The sequence below is a fragment of the Oncorhynchus masou genome, chromosome 24 (genome assembly GCF_036934945.1).
Source record: "Oncorhynchus masou masou isolate Uvic2021 chromosome 24, UVic_Omas_1.1, whole genome shotgun sequence".
NCBI classification, from domain to species: Eukaryota; Metazoa; Chordata; class Actinopteri; order Salmoniformes; family Salmonidae; genus Oncorhynchus; species Oncorhynchus masou.
The window spans coordinates 102,742,538-102,765,782 of NC_088235.1; the positions used below are offsets into that span (position 1 = coordinate 102,742,538).

The 23,245-nt window shown below is 45.1% G+C and overlaps 1 protein-coding gene across 1 annotated transcript in view; it reads right to left on the reverse strand.

Annotated features, from left to right (window-relative positions):
* The window catches only part of raver2 (ribonucleoprotein, PTB-binding 2), a 154,136-nt gene that overhangs the window by 49,536 nt on the left and 81,355 nt on the right, over positions 1–23,245 (reverse strand). The gene's annotated exons all lie outside the window — the stretch shown is intronic.

Genomic DNA, 23,245 nt, shown 5'->3' on the forward strand with positions numbered 1-23,245 from the left:
GGTGAACGGATGATCTCCGCATGTGTATTTCCCACCGTAAAGCATGGAGGAGGAGCTATTATTGTCACGTTGGTATAAATGGATCGGGAGATAGGCGCAGGAATGCGTAATAGGGATTTTTATTTACTCAAATTACAGCGTGCCATGTAAAGGCACGGAGACGAAGACCAAACAAACACGTATATAAAACACAGGGTTGAGACCCAAACAAAAGAGCGAGGAGTACATCGAATAAATACACAAGAGCACAATAATACCACACGGGACGAGACCCGTAGTCATCTGCGCAATACAAGCGGCACATTTATATAATTACAATCACTGAAATGGGGACCAGGTGTGCGTAATGGCACAGCTCCAGTGAGATCCATAACAATTATGGTGTGGGGGTGCTTTGCTGGTTACACTGTCTGTGATTTATTTAGAATTCAAGGCACACTTAACCAGCATGGCTACCACGGCAACCTCCAGGCTGTGTAAGGGCTATTTGACCAAGAAGGAGAGTGATGGAGTGCTGCATCAGATGACCTGGCATCCACAATCCCCAAACCTCAACAAAATTGAGATAGTTTGGGATGAATTGGACTGCAGAGTGAAGGAAAAGCAGCCAACAAGTGCTCAGCATATGTGGGAACTCCTTCAAGACTGTTGGAAAACGATTCCTCATGAAGCTGTTTGAGAGAATGACAAGAGTGTGCAAAGCTGTCATGAAGGCAAAAAGTGGCTACTTTGAAGATCTTAAAATATATTTTGATTTGTTCAACATGGTTTTGGTTACTACATGATTCCTATTTTGATTTGTTCAACATGGTTTTGGTTACTACATGATTACATGTGTGTTATTTCATAGTTTTGATGTCGTCACTATTATTCTACAATGTAAATAGTAAAAAATTAAATAAAAACCTTGAATGATTAGGTGTTCTACAACTTTTGACCGGTAGTGTATATACAGTGCCTTGCGAAAGTATTCGGCCCCCTTGAACTTTGCGACCTTTTGCCACATTTCAGGCTTCAAACATAAAGATATAAAACTGTATTTTTTTGTGAAGAATCAACAACAAGTGGGACTCAATCATGAAGTGGAACGACATTTATTGGATATTTCAAACTTTTTAACAAATCAAAAACTGAAAAATTGCGCGTGCAAAATTATTCAGCCCCCTTAAGTTAATACTTTGTAGCGCCACCTTAAAGCTGCAATTACAGCTGTAAGTCGCTTGGGGTATGTCTCTATCAGTTTTGCACATCGAGAGACTGAAATTTTTTCCCATTCCTCCTTGCAAAACAGCTCGAGCTCAGTGAGGTTGGATGGAGAGCATTTGTGAACAGCAGTTTTCAGTTCTTTCCACAGATTCTCGATTGGATTCAGGTCTGGACTTTGACTTGGCCATTCTAACACCTGGATATGTTTATTTTTGAACCATTCCATTGTATGATTTTGCTTTATGTTTTGGATCATTGTCTTGTTGGAAGACAAATCTCCGTCCCAGTCACAGGTCTTTTGCAGACTCCATCAGGTTTTCTTCCAGAATGGTCCTGTATTTGGCTCCATCCATCTTCCCATCAATTTTAACCATCTTCCCTGTCCCTGCTGGAGAAAAGCAGGCCCAAACCATGATGCTGCCACCACCATGTTTGACAGTGGGGATGGTGTGTTCAGGTTGATGAGCTGTGTTGCTTTTACGCCAAACATAACGTTTTGCATTGTTGCCAAAAAGTTCAATTTTGGTTTCATCTGACCAGAGCACCTTCTTCCACATGTTTGGTGTGTCTCCCAGGTGGCTTGTGGCAAACTTTAAACGACACTTTTTATGGATATCTTTAAGAAATGCGCTCCTCCTCCACTGGCTTTCTTCCTTGCCACTCTTCCATAAAGGCCAGATTTGTGCAATATACGACTGATTGTTGTCCTATGGACAGAGTCTCCCACCTCAGCTGTAGATCTCTGCAGTTCATCCAGAGTGATCATGGGCCTCTTGGCTGCATCTCTGATCAGTCTTCTCCTTGTATGAGCTGAAAGTTTAGAGGGACGGCCAGGTCTTGGTAGATTTGCAGTGGTCTGATACTCCTTCCATTTCAATATTATCGCTTGCACAGTGCTCCTTGGGATGTTTAAAGCTTGGGAAATCTTTTTAAATATCCAAATCCGGCTTTAAACCTCTTCACAACAGTATCTTGGACCTACCTGGTGTGTTCCTTGTTCTTCATGATGCTCTCTGCGCTTTTAACGGACCTCTGAGACTATCACAGTGCAGGTGCATTTATACGGAGACTTGATTACACACAGGTGGATTGTATTTATCATCATTAGTCATTTAGGTCAACATTGGATCATTCAGAGATCCTCACTGAACTTCTGGAGAGAGTTTGCTGCACTGAAAGTAAAGGGGCTGAATAATTTTGCACGCCCAATTTTTCAGTTTTTTTTCATGATTGTGTCCCACTTGTTGTTGATTCTTCACAAATAAATACAGTTTTATATCTTTATGTTTGAAGCCTGAAAAGTTCGAGGGGGCCGAATACTTTTGCAAGGCACTGTACACTGAGTGTAGAAAACATTAAGGACACCTGCTCTTTCCATAACATAGACTGACCAGGTGATTCCAGGTGAAAGCTATGATCCCTTATTGATGTCACTTGTTAATTGCACTTCAATCAGTGTAGATGAAGGGAGGAGACATGTTAAAGAAGGATTTTTAAGCCCTGAGACAATTGAGACATGGATTGTGTATGTGTGCCTTTCAGAGGGTGAATGGGAAAGACACAAGATTTAAGTGCCTTTGAATGGGGCATGGTAGTTGGTGGCAGGCACACCAGTTTGTGTCAAGAACTGTAAAGTTGCTGGGATTTTCATGCTCAACAGTTTCCCATGTGTACCATTAATGGTCCACCACCCAAAGGATATCCAGCGAACTTGACACAACTGTGGGAAGCATTGGAGTCAACATGGCCCAGCATCCCAGTGGAACGCTTTCAACACCTTGTGGAGTCCATGCCTCGATGGGCACACATTTGTTTACATCCCTGTTAGTGAGCATTTCTCCTTTGCCGTGATAATCCATCCACCTGAGAGGTGTGGCATATCAAGATGCTGATTAAACAGCACAATCATTACACAGGTGTCCCTTGTGCTGGGGACCATAAATGGCCAATCTAAAATGTGTAGTTTTGTCACAATAAACAAAGCCACAGATGTCTCAAGTTTTGAGGGAGCATGCAACTGGCATGCTGACTACAGGAATGTCCACAGAGCTGTTGCCTTTCTCTACCATAAGCCCCCTCCAACATCATTTTAGAGAATTTGGCAGTACGTCCAACCAGCCTCACAACTGCAGACCATGTGTAACCACGCAAGCCCAGGACCTTCTCGTCCGGCTTCTTCACCTGCTCGATCGTCTGAGACCAGCCACTCGGACAGCTGATGAAACTGTGGGCTTGCACATCTGAAGAATTTCTGCACAAACTGTCAGAAAGCTTCTCAGTAAGCTCATCTGCATGCTCGTCGTCCTCACCAAGGTCTTGACCTGATTGCAGTTTGGTGTCGTAACCGACTTCAGTGGGCAAATTGTCACCTTCGATGAACACTGGCACACTGGAGAAGTGTGCTCTTCATGGATGAATCCCGGTTTTAACAGTAACGTCCGTGTATGGCGTTGTGTGGGCGTGCAGTTTGCTGATGTTAACATTGTGAACAGAGTGCCCTATGGTGGCGGTGGATATGGTATGGGCAGGCATAAACTACGGACAACGAACACAATTACATTTTATCGATTGCAATTTCAATGCACACAGATACCGTGACGAGATCCTGAGGCCCATTGTCGTGCCATTCATCTGCCGTCATCACTTCATATTTCATCATAATAATGCACGACCCCATGCTGCAAGGATCTGTACACAATTCCTGGAAGCTATATACTCCATGGCCTGCATACTCACCAGACATATCACCCATTGAGCATGTTTGGGATGCTCTGGATCGACGTGTATGACAGCGTGTTCCAGTTCCCGCCAATATCCAGAAAATGTGTATAGCCATTGAATAGGAGTGGGTCAACATTCCACAGGCCACAATCAACAGCCTGATCAACTCTATACGAAAGAGATGTGTCACACTGCATGAGGCAAATTGTGGTCACACCTGATACTGACTGGTTTTCTGATCCACACCCCAACTTTTTAAAGGCATTTGTGACCAACAGATGCATATCTGTATTCCCAGTCATGTGAAATACATAGATTAGGGACTAATGAAATTATTTCAATTGACTGATTTTCTTATATGAACTGTAACTCCGTAAAATCTTTGAAGTTGATGCATGTTTAATTTCTATTTTTGCTCAGTGTGTAAGTGCTATCACCAGCAAGGTTGAGCTTCTCATCACAGAGCCACATACACAGGCTCACAGAGTAGACATTCACAATAGCAATAAACAGATGATATTTCCCCTAGCCTTGAGCCATGTTCAGCTGAGTAGGGTGTATTACTGCCCCTGATTGAGAGTGTGTGTGTGTGTGTGTGTTTTAGCCTGTCAGTGAGAGTGTATATTATAGAGTCTGTTAGTTGGGTATTGAGTGAGGTACAGTGTTATCTGTCACTGATCGCATCTTTCATAGAGAGGAGTGGAATTCTCTCTCTCTTTCTATATATAAATTATATATTTCTCGCTCTCTCATTCTCACTCTATATTTCTCTCTCTCCCTCTCTCTTTATATTTTTCTCTCTCCCTCTCTCCCTCTCTATTTCTCTCTGTCTCATTCTCTCTCTATATTTATCTTTCTGTCTCCCTCTCTCCCCCCTCTATATTTCTCGCTCTCTTTTCCTCCTCTCTATATGCAGACATGCTCAAAATTGTTGGTACCGTTACAGCTCATTGAAATAATGCTTCATTCCTCCTGAAAAGTGATGAAATTAAAAGCTATTTTTAGAATGTATACTTGCATGCATTTGGTACAGTGGGGCAAAAAAGTATTTAGTCAGCCACCGATTGTGCACGTTCTCACGTTACCTGTAATTTTCATCATAGGTACACTTCAACTATGACAAAATGACTATGACAAAATGAGGGAAAAAATCCAGAAAATCACATTGTAGGATTTTTTATTAATTTATTTGCAAATTATGGTGGAAAATAAGAATTTGGTCACCTACAAACAAGCAAGATTTCTGGCCTGTAACTTCTTCTTTAAGAGGCTCCTCTGTCCTCCACTCGTTACCGGTATTAATGGCACCTGTTTGAACTTGTTATCAGTATAAAAGACACCTGTCCACAACCTCAGTCACACTCCAAACTCCACTATGGCCAAGAGCAAAGAGCTGTCAAAGGACACCAGAAACAAAATTGTAGACCTGCACCAGGCTGGGAAGACTGAATCTGCAATAGGTAAGCAGCTTGGTTTGAAGAAATCAACTGGGGGGGCAATTATGAGATAAACTTTTGTTATTGACCAAATACTTATTTTCCACCATAATTTGCAAATAAATTCATAAAAAATTGTACAATGTGATTTTCTGGATTTTTTTCTTCTTCTAATGTTGTCTGTCATAGTTGAAGTGTACCTATTATGAAAATTACAGGCCTCTATCATCTTTTTAAATGGGAGAACTTGCACAATTGGTGGCTGACTAAATACTTTTTTGCCCCACTGTATGTCATAGAATAAAGCAAAGAAGCTGTGAAAAGAGAGGAATTATTGCTTTTCTACAAAGATATTCTAAAATTTGCCTGGACTGTTGGTACCCCTTAGAAAATATAATAAATACTTGGATAATAGTGATATTTCAAACTAATTTGTGTGTTTAATTAGTATCACACGTCTACAATCTTGTAATCAGTCATTCCGCCTATTTAAATGGAGTAAAGTAGTCACTGTGCTGTTTGGTATCATTGTGTTCACCACACTGAACATGGACCAGAGTAAAGTAGTCACTGTGCTGTTTGGTATCATTGTGTGCACCACACTGAACATGGACCAGAGTAAAGTAGTCACTGTGCTGTTTGGTATCATTGTGGTCACCACACTGAACATGGACCAGAGTAAAGTAGTCACTGAGCTGTTTGGTATCATTGTGGTCACCATACTGAACATGGACCAGAGTAAAGTAGTCACTGTGCTGTTTGGTATCATTGTGGTCACCACACTGAACATGGACCAGAGTAAAGTAGTCACTGAGCTGTTTGGTATCATTGTGTTCACCACACTGACCATGGACCAGAGTAAAGTAGTCACTGTGCTGTTTGGTATCATTGTGTTGCACCATACTGAACATGGACCAGAGTAAAGTAGTCACTGTGCTGTTTGGTATCATTGTGTGCACCACACTGAACATGGACCAGAGTAAAGTAGTCACTGTGCTGTTTGGTATCATTGTGTTCACCACACTGAACATGGACCAGAGTAAAGTAGTCACTGTGCTGTTTGGTATCATTGTGTGCACCACACTGACCATGGACCAGAGTAAAGTAGTCACTGTGCTGTTTGGTATCATTGTGTTCACCATACTGAACATGGACCAGAGTAAAGTAGTCACTGTGCTGTTTGGTATCATTGTGTGCACCACACTGACCATGGACCAGAGTAAAGTAGTCACTGTGCTGTTTGGTATCATTGTGTGCACCACACTGACCATGGACCAGAGTAAAGTAGTCACTGAGCTGTTTGGTATCATTGTGTTCACCACACTGAACATGGACCAGAGTAAAGTAGTCACTGAGCTGTTTGGTATCATTGTGGTCACCATACTGACCATGGACCAGAGTAAAGTAGTCACTGTGCTGTTTGGTATCATTGTGTGCACCACACTGACCATGGACCAGAGTAAAGTAGTCACTGTGCTGTTTGGTATCATTGTGTTCACCATACTGAACATGGACCAGAGTAAAGTAGTCACTGTGCTGTTTGGTATCATTGTGTTCACCATACTGAACATGGACCAGAGTAAAGTAGTCACTGTGCTGTTTGGTATCATTGTGTGCACCACACTGAACATGGACCAGAGTAAAGTAGTCACTGTGCTGTTTGGTATCATTGTGGTCACCACACTGAACATGGACCAGAGTAAAGTAGTCACTGAGCTGTTTGGTATCATTGTGGTCACCACACTGAACATGGACCAGAGTAAAGTAGTCACTGAGCTGTTTGGTATCATTGTGTGCACCACACTGAACATGGACCAGAGTAAAGTAGTCACTGAGCTGTTTGGTATCATTGTGTGCACCACACTGACCATGGACCAGAGTAAAGTAGTCACTGTGCTGTTTGGTATCATTGTGGTCACCACACTGAACATGGACCAGAGTAAAGTAGTCACTGAGCTGTTTGGTATCATTGTGGTCACCACACTGAACATGGACCAGAGTAAAGTAGTCACTGAGCTGTTTGGTATCATTGTGTGCACCACACTGAACATGGACCAGAGTAAAGTAGTCACTGAGCTGTTTGGTATCATTGTGTGCACCACACTGACCATGGACCAGAGTAAAGTAGTCACTGTGCTGTTTGGTATCATTGTGTTCACCACACTGAACATGGACCAGAGTAAAGTAGTCACTGAGCTGTTTGGTATCATTGTGTTCACCACACTGACCATGGACCAGAGTAAAGTAGTCACTGTGCTGTTTGGTATCATTGTGGTCACCACACTGAACATGGACCAGAGTAAAGTAGTCACTGAGCTGTTTGGTATCATTGTGTTCACCACACTGACCATGGACCAGAGTAAAGTAGTCACTGTGCTGTTTGGTATCATGGTGTGCACCACACTGAACATGGACCAGAGTAAAGTAGTCACTGTGCTGTTTGGTATCATTGTGTGCACCACACTGAACATGGACCAGAGAAAGCTGAGGAGAGATTTGTCTGAGGAGATCAGAAAGAAAATAATAGACAAGCATGGTAAAGGTCAAGGCTACAAGACCACCTCCAAGCAGCTTGATGTTCCTGTGACAACAGTTGCAAATATTATTAAGAAGTTTAAGGTCCATGGATCTGTAGCCAACCTCCATGGGCGCAGCAACAAGAGGAAAATCGACCCCAGCTTGAACAGAAGGATAGTGTGAATGGTAGAAAAAGAACCAAGGATAACTGCCAAAGAGATACAAGTTGAACTCCAAGCTGATCGCACCATCCAATGCTGTCTGAGCGACAGTGGTCTCCATGGAAGAAGACCCAGGAGGACACCACTTTTGAAAGAAAGCGACAGTGGGCTCCATGGAAGAAGACTCAGGAGGACGTAGTCACTGAGCTGTTTGGTATTATTGTGGTCACACTTTTGAAAGAAAGCGACAGTGGGCTCCATGGAAGACCCAGGAGGACTTTACTTTTGAAAGAAAGCTGTTTGGTACAGTGGGCTCCATGGAAGAAGACCCAGGGGGACGCCACTTTTGAAAGAAAGTACAGTGGGCTCCATGGAAGAAGACCCAGGAGGACGCCACTTTTGAAAGAAAGTGACAGTGGGCTCCATGGAAGAAGACCAGGGGGACGTAGTCACTTTGAAAGAAAGCGACAGTGGGCTCCATGGAAGAAGACCAGGGGGACGCCACTTTGAAAGAAAGCGACAGTGGGCTCCATGGAAGAAGACCCAGGAGGACTTTACTTTTGAAAGAAAGCTGTTTGGTACAGTGGGCTCCATGGAAGAAGACCCAGGGGGACGCCACTTTTGAAAGAAAGCTGACAGTGGGCTCCATGGAAGAAGACCCAGGAGGACGCCACTTTTGAAAGAAAGCGACAGTGGGCTCCATGGAAGAAGACCCAGGGGGACTCCACTTTTGAAAGAAAGCGACAGTGGTCTCCATGGAAGACCCAGGAGGACTTTACTTTTGAAAGAAAGCGACAGTGGTCTCCATGGAAGAAGACCCAGGGGGACGCCACTTTTGAAAGAAAGCGACAGTGGGCTCCATGGAAGAAGACCCAGGAGGACTCCACTTTTGAAAGAAAGCGACAGTGGGCTCCATGGAAGAAGACCCAGGGGAGACGCCACTTTTGAAAGAAAGCGACAGTGGGCTCCATGGAAGACCCAGGAGGACTTTACTTTGAAAGAAAGCACAGTGGGCTCCATGGAAGAAGACCCAGGGGGACGCCACTTTTGAAAGAAAGCCATGACAGTGGGCTCCATGGAAGAAGACCCAGGGGGACTTTACTTTTGAAAGAAAGCGACAGTGGGCTCCATGGAAGAAGACCCAGGAGGACTTTTGAAAGAAAGCGACAGTGGGCTCCATGGAAGAAGACCCAGGAGGACTCCACTTTTGAAAGAAAGCGACAGTGGGCTCCATGGAAGAAGACCCAGGAGGACTCCACTTTTGAAAGAAAGCGACAGTGGTCTCCATGGAAGACCCAGGAGGACTTTACTTTTGAAAGAAAGCGACAGTGGTCTCCATGGAAGAAGACCCAGGAGGACGCCACTTTTGAAAGAAAGCGACAGTGGGCTCCATGGAAGAAGACCCAGGGGGACGCCACTTTTGAAAGAAAGCGACAGTGGTCTCCATGGAAGACCCAGGAGGACTTTACTTTTGAAAGAAAGCGACAGTGGTCTCCATGGAAGAAGACCCAGGAGGACACCACTTTTGAAAGAAAGCGACAGTGGGCTCCATGGAAGAAGACCCAGGAGGACTTTACTTTTGAAAGAAAGCGACAGTGGTCTCCATGGAAGACCCAGGAGGACTTTACTTTTGAAAGAAAGCAACAGTGGGCTCCATGGAAGAAGACCCAGGGGACGCCACATTTGAAAGAAAGCGACAGTGGGCTCCATGGAAGAAGACTCAGGGGGACGCCACTTTTGAAAGAAAGCGACAGTGGTCTCCATGGAAGAAGACCCAGGAGGACTCCACTTTTGAAAGAAAGCGACAGTGGGCTCCATGGAAGAAGACCCAGGGGGACGCCACTTTTGAAAGAAAGCGACAGTGGGCTCCATGGAAGAAGACCCAGGAGGACTCCACTTTTGAAAGAAAGCGACAGTGGTCTCCATGGAAGACCCAGGAGGACTTTACTTTGAAAGAAAGCGACAGTGGTCTCCATGGAAGAAGACCCAGGAGGACGCCACTTTTGAAAGAAAGCGACAGTGGGCTCCATGGAAGAAGACCCAGGAGGACTCCACTTTTGAAAGAAAGCGACAGTGGGCTCCATGGAAGAAGACCCAGGAGGACTCCACTTTTGAAAGAAAGCGACAGTGGGCTCCATGGAAGAAGACCCAGGAGGACGCCACTTTTGAAAGAAAAACATAAAAAAGCCAGACTGGAATTTGCTAAAAGGCACATTGTCAAGCCACAATCCTCTGGGAGAATGTCATTTGGACAGATGAGTCAAAACTGGAGCTTTTTGGCAAGTCACATCGGCTCTATGTTCAGAGGTAAAAATTAAGCTTTCAAATAAAAGAACACCGTACCTACAGTGAAATATGGAGGTTTGGTTGTGTTTTGGGGCTGCTCTGCTGTGCCAAATACATTTTAAACTCAGTTTTTTACAAATCCTGACATTTAATCCTAGTAAAAATTCCCTGTCTTAGGTCAGTTAGGATCACCACTTTATTTTAAGAATGTGAAATGTCAGAATAATAGTAGAGTGATTTATTTAAGCTTTTATTGTTACGTGTAGAGAACACAGGGAACCCAAGAGCGGACTCAGGTGCGGAAGAGGGGATGAATGAACCAAAATGTTTATTGTACACAGAAAGATATGGAGTGCAGAACTGGGGTAGCTCAGATGAGTTGCAGAAAACGGCGAAGTTGTAGAGTGAGGTTGAAGTTGACTGAGTGAACATGGTAAACAGGTCCTGAGGGGAATCCAAGGTGGTGGTGGTGAGTGAAGTCCAGAGCAAGGTGGTTAGGTGGTGAGATGTGGTACAGGAGCCATAGACAGAGCGGTAACTGCAACGAGAGGACAAAGAGGTGTAAGGCAGGGAAACAAGCACAGCAGGGCAATAAGATCTTGAGAACTGACATAAGGCTAGGATAACGACTGACTGAGCAGAGTTTACGATCTGGCAGAGTGGAGGTGGCAGGGATGAGTATATGTAGAGGTCTTGATTGTGGGACGATTTGCAGCTGGTAGGGATCTGCTCTGACTCCAGTACACCTGTCTCCAACCACACAATCACACCAAGAGAGAGAGAGAGACTGTATACAGGCGGAGAACTGCAGGTCAGGACAACACCGGATGAACACCAGGGGGCGTAGTGGGAGCAGATGTGACTACGGACGCCACCTGGCGCACGATCCAGCTTGTCTGTGTGAGAGGTGTAAAAATACTGTAAGAGGGAGGGATCCAGAATGTGATGATGGGGCACCCAGCTACACTCCTCAGGCCCGTATCCTTCCCAGTCCACCAGATACTGCCAACCATGGCCCCAATGGCGCACTTCCAAAAGCCGCCCGACCGTATAGGCAGGATGGTCGTCGATGAGATGAGGGGGGGGAGCTTCAGGAGGGGACAAGGAACTGGAGCAGACTGGTTTGATCAATGATACATGGAAGGTGGGTTGAATTTTGAGCGAGTCAGGGAGGTTTAGATGAACAGCAGAGGGGTTTATGAAACGATCAATCTCGAAGGAACCAATGAATCGGGGACCGAGTTTTTCGAAACCACTTTCAGAGGCAAGTCCTTCGAAGAAAGCCATGGAGTGTAAACTGGAGCTGCAGCACGATGACGGTTAGCCTTGGATTGGGTCCTGGCGGAGGCACGAAGAAGGGCAGCCCGGGCTCTTCTCCAGGTGCGATGACAACGGCGCATGTGGTCCTGGAGTGAGGGCACCGCTACTTCAACCTCTTGGGCAGGGAACAAGGGAAGTTGGCAACCCAGAGCACACTCAAAGGGAGACATACCTAATAAGGCGTTGATGAGGGTGTTGTGGGTGCATTCCACCCTTGGATAGCTGGGCACTCCAGGAGGAAGGGTGAGCTGAAGTAACACAGAGTATAGCAGTTTCCAACTCAAAAAAGCTCACATTTGAGTTCCTTGCTCAGAACATGAGAACATATGAAAGTTGGTGGTTCCTTTTAACATGAGACTTCAATATTCCAAGGTAATAGGTTTTAGGTTGTAGTTAATATAGTATTTATAGGACTATTTCTCTCTATACCATTTGTATTTCATGTAACTTTGACTATTGGATGTTCTTATAGGCACTATAGTATTGCCAGTGTAACAGTATAGCTTCCGTCCCTCTCCTTGCCCCTACCTGGGCTCGAACCAGGAACACATCGACAACAGCCACACTTGAAGCAGCGTTACCCATTGCTCCACAAAAGCTTCGGCCCTTCAGAGCAAGGGGAATATCTACTCCAAGTCTCAGAGCGAGTGACGTTTGAAACGCTATTAGCGCACACCCAGCTAACTAGCTAGCCATTTCACATCGGTTACACCAGCCATTAGGTTGATAGTCTTGAAGTCATAAACAGCGCTGTGCTTGCTGCTGGCAAAACGCACGAAAGTGCTGTTTGAATGAATGCTTACGAGCCTGCTGCTGCCTACCATCGCTCAGTCAGACTGCTCTATCAAATCATAGACTTAATTATAACATAACACACAGAAATACGAGCCTTTGGTCATTAATATGGTCGAATCCGGAAACTATCCTTTCGTAAACTAAGCGTTTATTATTTCAGTGAAATACGGAACCGTTTGGTATTTTATCTAACGTGTGGCATCCCTAAGTCTAAATATACTTGTTACATTGCACAACCTTCAATATTATGTCATAATTACGTAAAATTCTGGCAAATTAGTACGCAATGAGCCAGGCTGCCCAAACTGTTGCATATTCCCTGACTCTGTGTGCAATGAACGCAAGAGAAATGACACAATTTCACCTGGTTAATATTTCCTGCTAACCTGGATTTCTTTTAGCTAAATTTGCACATTGAAAAATATATACTTCTGTGTATTGATTTTAAGAAAGGCATTGGTGTGTATGGTTAGGTACAGTCGTCCAACGATTGTGCTTTTTTTCGCAAATGCGCTTTTGTTAAATCATCCCCCAGCGTTGCATCGATTATATGCAACGCAGGACACGCTAGATAAATGAGTAATATCATCAACCATGTGTAGTTAACTAGTGATTATGATTGATTGATTGTTTTTTATAAGTTAAGTTTAAAGCTAGCTAGCAACTTACCTTGGATTCTACTGCATTCGCGTAACAGGCAGTCTCCTCGTGGAGTGCAATGAGAGGCAGGTGGTTAGAGCGTTGGACTAGTTAACTGTAAGGTTGCAAGATTGGATCCCCCGAAATGACAAGGTGAAAATCTGTCGTTCTGCCCCTGAACAAGGCAGTTAACCCACCGTTCCTAAGCTGTCATTGAAAATAAGAATGTGTTCTTAACTAACTTGCCTAGTTAAATAAAGGTATAAAAAAAAATATATATAAAAAAAATCGGCGCCCAAAATTTCCGATTGTCATGAAAACTAGAAATCGTCCCTAATTAAATCGGCCATTCGGATTAATCGGTCGACCTCTAGACCAGAGGCGACTAGGTATGGGAAGAGGACAAAGCAGACCAGGTGTAGTTTTGGTGGAGGTTTTATTCCAGGCACAGACTGAGCAGGCTGATATGAATTCCTGAGTGTCTCTCTCCATGGTGGGCCACCAAAATCGCTGACGCAGGAAGTTCATGCCAGGGTGACAGGTGAGGTGAGTAGAATGGGCCCATTGAAGAACATCAGAACGAACTGAACGAGAGAGGGCATCAGGCTTGGTATTCTTAGATCCGGGGCAATAAGTGAGTGTGAAGTTGAATCTTCCAAAAAACAATGCCCACCTGGCCTGCCGAGAGTTGAGACATTGGCGGTCTGGATGTAGGCTAGATTTTTATGATCCGTCCACACAATGAAGGGAAGTACTGAACCCTCTAACCAGTGACGCCACTCCTCAAGAGCCAGCTTAACAGGCAAGAGCTCCCGGTTGCCTACTTCAAAATGTCTCTCTGCAGGTGAGAGCTTGCGGGACAAGAAGGCACAAGGATGGAGCTTCTGATCCGTGGGAGAACGTTGAGACCAGCAGTGTCGGAAGCATCCACCAGTGTCGGAAGCATCCACCTCCAGGATGAACTGGAGTTCTGGGTCTGGCTGGGTAAGGATAAGAGCAGAAGTGTGGTGGTGCGTGAGTTCTGCCTCTGCCTCAGGGGACCAGTGGAATGTTGTGGAGGTTGAGGTGACTGTAGTCAAACGACTGTAGTCACGGATGAATCGCTTATAAAAATTGGCAAACCCCAGAAAATGCTGTAACTGCTTCAGATTCGTGGGCACAGGCCACTCTATGACTGACATTACCTTGACTGGGTCCATTCGTAGCTGTCCTTGAGCAATAATGTAACCCAACAAGGACACAGTGGAAACATGAAACTCACATTTCTCAGCCTTGACAAATAGCTTATTCTCCAATAGCCTTTGGAGAACTTGGTGGACGTGATGCTTGTGAGCCTCAATGTCCTTTGGAAAAAAAAATTATGTCATCCTCATAGACAAAAACAAAACGCCCAATGACATCCCTCAGGACATCATTCACCAGGCCCTGAAAAACAGCCAGGGCGTTAGTGAGGCCAAAAGGCATAACGAGGTACTCATAATGTCCAAGTGGTGTGTTGAATGCCCTTTTCCACTCGTCTCCCTCTCTGATGCGGACAAGGTGGTAGGCATTCCGGAGGTCCAGTTTAGTAAATACTGTGGCACCATGGAGGGCCAAAAAGCAGAACTGATCAGTGGCAAGGGATACTTATTCCTGACAGTAATACTATTCAACCCACGGAAGTCTATGTATGGCCTCAGTGACCCGTTCTTCTTCTTGACAAAGAAAAATCCAGCTCCCACCAGAAAGAAAGAAGGCCTGACATGTCCGACAGCCAGTGAGTCCTGGATGTATTCCTCCATGGCCTCTTGCTCGGGGTGAGAGAGGTTATACAACCTGCTACTACGGAGAGGAGCTCCAGGCTGAAGCCCGATAGCACAGTCGTAAGGCCAATGAGGCGGCAGAGATGGGGTGTGGTGCTTGCTGAATACAGGAGCTAGACCATGATATTCTGGAGGAACAGAAGACAGGACTGGGGGTTCTGGAATGGACTGGGGTGCAGACAAGGCAGGAGGAAGGGCAGAATGTAGACAATTAGAATGGCAAAATGTACTCCAAGTAACCCTTCCGGTAGACGAGTCAATCTGTGGGTTGTGTAGCTTTAACCATGGATGGCCCAGAACCAGAGGTGAGTGAGAACAGAAACTGATATTTTCCTGGTGATTACCAGAGAGACACAGAATAACAGGAACAGTTCTCTCCGAAACACAGAAGAGTAGTTTTCCATTGAGAGCGTTGGCTTCCAGAGGTGAATGAAGCAAAACAGTGTCCAGGCTCAACTGCTTAACAACCACTCTGTCCAGAAAACTCTCGTTGACGCCTGAATCGATGAGAGCAGACAGAGGAAAAGCCTCACTCTGCCACACAAGGTTGGCCTTGAGTAGGGTTCTGGGAGACGATGGGCAGGCGATTTGGAACCTGCCTGGTGATGTGATGCAGTCTGAGAAATTGAGCAAGGCACAGAAGCAGACGTTATGGGACATGCAACTGTCATGACGTTGCCCTCTTTGGGTACAGCAAGCCCCATCCCCCTCTCCCTGCCTCCTACAACTAGGCTGCTGTGGTCAGAGACGTCGTACATTCCTGGAAGAGATTGTCTCATGGACACAGTATAGAGATAGAGTGAAGTTTCATAGAGAACAAAGGAATTTCTTCCACCTCACACAACTTGAGGTCCGAACAACATTTATGTTCCGGAGAAGGTATAAAAGATCGGTGAAGAATCCAGCTACAACTTGGTCAAACTCATGGGAGACGGTGTGGCCACATTACCATAACACTGTTTATATAATAGCCTCAAATATGAGGTTTACATCTAATTGTTGTATAAGATGAATGAGTAAGGATGATACTGTTTGTAAAATTGTGTAATGAAGGAAACTCCAATTCCCTTTTGAGTTGAACTAAATCAGAGGACCGCCCATGAGCCCAGTTAGGGTCAGGCATCCTGGACCGCCCATGAGCCCAGTTAGGGTCGGGCATCCTGGACCGCCCATGAGCCCAGTTAGGGTCGGGCATCCTGGACCGCCCATGAGCCCAGTTAGGGTCGGGCATCCTGGACCGCCCATGAGCCCAGTTAGGGTCGGGCATCCTGGACCGCCCATGAGCCCAGTTAGGGTCGGGCATCCTGGACCGCCCATGAGCTCAGTTAGGGTCGGGCATCCTGGACCGCCCATGAGCCCAGTTAGGGTCGGGCATCCTGGACCGCCCATGAGCCCAGTTAGGGTCGGGCATCCTGGACCGCCCATGAGCCCAGTTAGGGTCGGGCATCCTGGACCGCCCATGAGCCCAGTTAGGGTCGGGCATCCTGGACCGCCCATGAGCCCAGTTAGGGTCGGGCATCCTGGACCGCCCATGAGCCCAGTTAGGGTCGGGCATCCTGGACCGCCCATGAGCCCAGTTAGGGTCGGGCATCCTGGACCGCCCATGAGCCCAGTTAGGGTCGGGCATCCTGGACCGCCCATGAGCCCAGTTAGGGTCGGGCATCCTGGACCGCCCATGAGCCCAGTTAGGGTCGGGCATCCTGGACCGCCCATGAGCCCAGTTAGGGTCGGGCATCCTGGACCGCCCATGAGCCCAGTTAGGGTCGGGCATCCTGGACCGCCCATGAGCCCAGTTAGGGTCGGGCATCCTGGACCGCCCATGAGCCCAGTTAGGGTCGGGCATCCTGGACCGCCCATGAGGCCAGTTAGGGTCGGGCATCCTGGACCGCCAATGAGCCCAGTTAGGGTCGGGCATCCTGGACCGCCCATGAGCCCAGTTAGGGTCGGGCATCCTGGACCGCCCATGAGCCCAGTTAGGGTCGGGCATCCTGGACCGCCAATGAGCCCAGTTAGGGTCGGGCATCCTGGACCGCCCATGAGGCCAGTTAGGGTCGGGCATCCTGGACCGCCCATGAGCCCAGTTAGGGTCGGGCATCCTGGACCGCCCATGAGCCCAGTTAGGGTTGGGCATCCTGGACCGCCCATGAGCCCAGTTAGGGTTGGGCATCCTGGACCGCCCATGAGCCCAGTTAGGGTTGGGCATCCTGGACCGCCCATGAGCCCAGTTAGGGTCGGGCATCCTGGACCGCCCATGAGCCCAGTTAGGGTTGGGCATCCTGGGACAGGCCCTTTTCTGCAATTCCAAATAAAACCCCAACTTTGAGAAGTTCTCACTAGACCATGTTTTTCTCCATTACGAGAAGACAAAGGTTGCAGACCATTGCTGAATGTTTCAACCATACCATGTGGTTAAACTCTTAGACTATCGATACCGACTGAATAAGATCAAGTCTTTGATATTAATTACTCATCTGCAGCTAGGAATTCGGTATCATTGAACGCGAAGAACGACAACCACAGAAACATCCATTCTACAACAACATGAATGAATGTCGCTCTGAACTACCCGAGAGAGAGAGAGAGAGAGAGAGAGAGAGAGAGAGAGAGAGGACAGAAACTAACTTTTCAACAACGATCAAGATGACACACTGAGCATAAATATAAATATTGATTGCAATTGTTCCCAAATGAGTGAGCGTTCATGTGCAAAGGATTAGCATTTCAATTGTTATAATTATCAAATCTGTAGTGACTTCTCAGTCAACCCCCACTTCCTTTTTTGTCTAGCAAGCCGCCATGCCGGTTTAGCCCACTAGGGCACATTCCCCTATCATTTCTTGGAACCATTTTTACTTTGTTTGTTTCTTTATGCATTTCTGTGAAATACTTAGTTAGTAAATAAATGAATTAAGACAATTGATGTCTGGATGACTCATAGTGAAGACTGGGTTCGTGCAGATAACCAATAATTTACGACGTTTGGAATGAGACTAACGTGAGGTAAAGTGAATAAATGATTAATTCGAAGACAGATAAAATATCTGAAAAGTTATATTAGGAAATTATAACTTTGTAATCTGAATATTTTCCTTGGTGCCCTGACTTTCTAGTTAATTACAGTTGCATGATTAATCAGTTTAATTTGCGTAATACTAATTATAGAACATTTGATAAAAACTAAAAGTCTTCATTTAATGATAGTAAAGACACGACACAACCCTACCTCCCCTCCCCCACCGACGCTCACGGAGACGGTAACCAATCAAAAAATACATTTTTGCGCGATCATTAGCATAAGAGTAGGGCTGTTGCTCAAACACTAGTGAACATTGTACAAGAAAGGTATCTCCAACCACACAATCACACCAAGAGAGAGAGAAAGAGACTGTATACAGGGGGAGAACTGCAGGTCAGGACGACACCGGATGAACACCAGGGGGCGTGGTGGGAGCAGATGTGACATTTATTTATTTCATCACATTCCCAGTGGGTCAGAAGTTTACATACACTCAACTACTATTTGGTAGCATTGACTTTACATTGTTTAACTTGGGTCAAATGTTTCTGGTAGCCTTCCACAAGCTTCCCACAATAACTTGGGTAAATTTGGGTGAATTTAACTTGGGTGAAATTTGGCCCATTCATCCTGACAGAGTGGGTGTAACTGAGTCAGGTTCATAGGCCTCCTTGCTCGCACATGCTTTTTCAGTTCTGCATAAGAGTAAAAATTTCTATCAGATTGAGGTCAGAGCTTTATGATGGCCACTCCAATACCTTGCCTTTGTTATCCTTAACCTCTCTGGGATCGTTTGGGAGGCTAGCGTCCCACCTCGCCAACAGCCAGTGAAATTGCAGGGCGCCAAATTAAACACAACAGAAATCTCATAATTAAAATTCCTAAACTGTACAAGTATTTTACACCATTTTAAAGATACACTTCTCGTTAATCCAAACACAGTGTCCGATTTCAAAAAGGCTTTTTGGCGAAAGCAGAACATATCACTATGTTAGGTCAGCAACTAGTCACAGAAAGCATTCAGCCATTTTCCAACCAAAGAGAGGTGTCACAAAAAGCAGAAATATAGATAAAATTAATCACTAACCTTTGACGATCTTCATCAGATGACACTCCCAGGACTCAATGTTACACAATACATGTATGTTTTGTTCGATCAAGTTCATGTTAATATCCAAAAACCTCAGTTTACATTGGCACCATGTTCAGAAATGCCTCCAAAACATCAGAGAAATTGCAGAGAGCGACATCGAATAACAGAAATACTCATCATAAACTTTGATGAAAGATACATGTTTTACATAGAATTAAAGATAAACTTGTTCTTAATGCAACCGCTGTGTCAGATTTCAAAAAAGTTTTACGGCATAAGCACAATATTCAATCATCTGAGAACAGCGTTCAGCCACAAAAGCAAGCCATAGTGTTACCCGCCAAATTGTGGAGTCAACAAAAGTCATAAATAGCTTCATGAATCTTTACTTACCTTTGCTGATCTTTGTCGGAATGCACTCCCAGGACTCCCACAAGAAATGTTCGTATTGTTCGATTACATCCATATTTATGTCCTCTGTTTTGTTCGCGCGTTTAGTTCACTATTCCAAAGGCATGATGCGTGAGCGCAAAATCCAGACGAAAAGTCAAAAGAGTTCCATTACAGTTTGTATAAACATGTCAAACGATGTTTACAATCAATCCTTAGGGTCTTTTTATAATTCATCTTCAATAATATTCCAACAGGGCAATAGCGTATTCATTACAGAGGAAAAAGAAGGAACGGAGCACCAGTTTACTCTGGGCACCTTAATCATCCAAGCTACTCAATACTGCCCCCCTGTCACCAAGAAGTTAAGCCATTTTGTCACAACTTTGGAAGTATGCTTGGGGTCATTGTCCATTTGGAAGATCCATTTGTGACCAAGCTTTAACTTCCTGACTGATGTCTTGAGAAGTTGCTTCAATATATTCACAGAATTTTTTTTATCACTGCCCATGATGCCATCTATTTTCATGATGCCATCTAAGCACCCCCACAACATGATGCTGCCACCCCGTGCTTCAGGGTTGGGATGGTGTTCTTCGGCTTACCTCCACCTTTTTAATCAAAACATAACGTTGGTCATTATGGCCAAACAGTTCAATTTTTGTTTCATCAGACCAGAGGACATTTCTCCAAAAAGTATGATTTTTGCCCCCATGTGCAGTTGCAAACTGTAGTCTGGCCTTTTTTATGCAGTTTTGGAGCAGTTGTTTCTTCCTTGCTGAGTGGCCTTTCAGGTTATGTCGATATAGGACTCCTTTTACAGTGGATATAGATACTTTTGTACCTGTTTCCTCCAGCAACTTCACAAGGTCCTTCGCTGTTATTCTGGGATTGATTTGCACTTTTCGCCCTAAAGTACGTTCATCTCTAGGATACAGAACACGTCTCCTTCCTAAGCAGTATGACAGCTGTGTGGTCCCATTGTGTTGATACTTGCTTACTATTGTTTGCACAGATGAACTTGGTACCTTCAGGCATTTAGAAATTGCTCCCAAGGATGAACCAGACTTGTGGAGGTCTACAATGTTTTTCTGATGTCTTGGCTGATTTCTGTTGATTTTCCCATAATGTCAAGCAAAAAAGCACTGAGTTTGAAGGTAGGCCTTGAAATACATCCACAGGTACACCTACAATTGACTCAAATTATGTCAATTAGGCTATCAGAAGCTTCTAAAGCCATGACATAATATTCTGGAATTTTCCAAGCTGTTTAAAGGCACAGTCAACTTAGTGTATGTAAACTTCTGACCCACTGGATAAGTGAAATAATCTGTCTGTAAACAATTGTTGGAAAATTTACTTGTGTCATGCACAAAGTAGACTTGCCAAACATATAGTTTGTTAACAAGACATTTGTGGAGTGGTTGAAAAACAACATATATATATTTCTCACTCTCTTCCGCTCTCTCTCTTCCTCCCTCTCTCTATATATATTTCTCTCTCTCTCTCTGTATATATGTATGTATCTCCTTCTCTCTGTCTGTATTATTCTCTCCCTCTCCTTGAGAAAATGTCAGTATGCATCAGTCTGTTTGGTTGGTTGCTGGTTGGTTCCCTCAAGCACGAGAAAACCAGGCTCCCACATCATCACACCAGGGAGAAAGGGAGGGAGGGTGGAGAGAAGAAAATAGGAGGGGGGAGTTCCATCTGCGACTGTGTTCACACTGTTTCACAAACTGAAGAAATGACAGGAGTAGTCCTCTGCTGAGCACAGTGGCTATCCTCCTCATCCTCTCCTCTCCTTCCAGGGTTCTTATGTTGCTTTTGTTTCTGTCTGAATCTCATTTTGTAATGTACTCAACAGAAAGAGCCTGGTGCATGCTCCTCTACAGAATTAAATAGGATCTCCATGTGCTCTTCACTTTCTAGGAAATACTTGCTTTTCTAAGAACTACTCAACCTATTCACTGAGTATTTAAAGTATTCCGTCTCTAAGTGCACTATTAAGACTATCTCTGAGACACAGGGGTCCTCTGATAATATACCTGGGATGTACCAGAGTACTATCTCTGAGACACAGGGGTCGTCTGATAATATACCTGGAATGTACCAGAGTACTATCTCTGAGACACAGGGTCGTCTGATAATATACCTGGGATGTACCAGAGTACTATCTCTGAGACACAGGGGTCGTCTGATAATATACCTGGGATGTACCAGAGTACTATCTCTGAGACACAGGGGTCCTCTGATAATATACCTGGGATGTACCAGAGTACTATCTCTGAGACACAGGGGTCGTCTGATAATATACCTGGAATGTACCAGAGTACTATCTCTGAGACACAGGGGTCGTCTGATAATATACCTGGGATGTACCAGAGTACTATCTCTGAGACACAGGGGTCCTCTGATAATATACCTGGAATGTACCAGAGTACTATCTCTGAGACACAGGGGTCCTCTGATAATATACCTGGAATGTACCAGAGTACTATCTCTGAGACACAGGGGTCCTCTGATAATATACCTGGGATGTACCAGAGTACTATCTCTGAGACACAGGGGTCCTCTGATAATATACCTGGGATGTACCAGAGTACTATCTCTGAGACACAGGGGTCCTCTGATAATATACCTGGGATGTACCAGAGTACTATCTCTGAGACACAGGGGTCCTCTGATAATATACCTGGGATGTACCAGAGTACTATCTCTGAGACACAGGGGTCGTCTGATAATATACCTGGAATGTACCAGAGTACTATCTCTGAGACACAGGGGTCCTCTGATAATATACCTGGGATGTACCAGAGTACTATCTCTGAGACACAGGGGTCGTCTGATAATATACCTGGAATGTACCAGAGTACTATCTCTGAGACACGGGTCGTCTGATAATATACCTGGGATGTACCAGAGTACTATCTCTGAGACACAGGGGTCCTCTGATAATATACCTGGAATGTACCAGAGTAATATCTCTGAGACACAGGGGTCGTCTGATAATATACCTGGGATGTACCAGAGTACTATCTCTGAGACACAGGGGTCGTCTGATAATATACCTGGGATGTACCAGAGTACTATCTCTGAGACACAGGGGTCGTCTGATAATATACCTGGGATGTACCAGAGTACTATCTCTGAGACACAGGGGTTGTCTGATAATATACCTGGGATGTACCAGAGTACTATCTCTGAGACACAGGGGTCCTCTGATAATATACCTGGGATGTACCAGAGTACTATCTCTGAGACACAGGGGTCCTCTGATAATATACCTGGGATGTACCAGAGTACTATCTCTGAGACACAGGGGTTGTCTGATAATATACCTGGGATGTACCAGAGTACTATCTCTGAGACACAGGGGTCCTCTGATAATATACCTGGGATGTACCAGAGTACTATCTCTGAGACACAGGGGTCCTCTGATAATATACCTGGGATGTACCAGAGTACTATCTCTGAGACACAGGGGTCGTCTGATAATATACCTGGGATGTACCAGAGTACTATCTCTGAGACACAGGGGTTGTCTGATAATATACCTGGGATGTACCAGAGTACTATCTCTGAGACACAGGGGTCCTCTGATAATATACCTGGGATGTACCAGAGTACTATCTCTGAGACACAGGGGTCCTCTGATAATATACCTGGAATGTACCAGAGTACTATCTCTGAGACACAGGGGTCGTCTGATAATATACCTGGGATGTACCAGAGTACTATCTCTGAGACACAGGGGTTGTCTGATAATATACCTGGGATGTACCAGAGTACTATCTCTGAGACACAGGGGTCCTCTGATAATATACCTGGGATGTACCAGAGTACTATCTCTGAGACACAGGGGT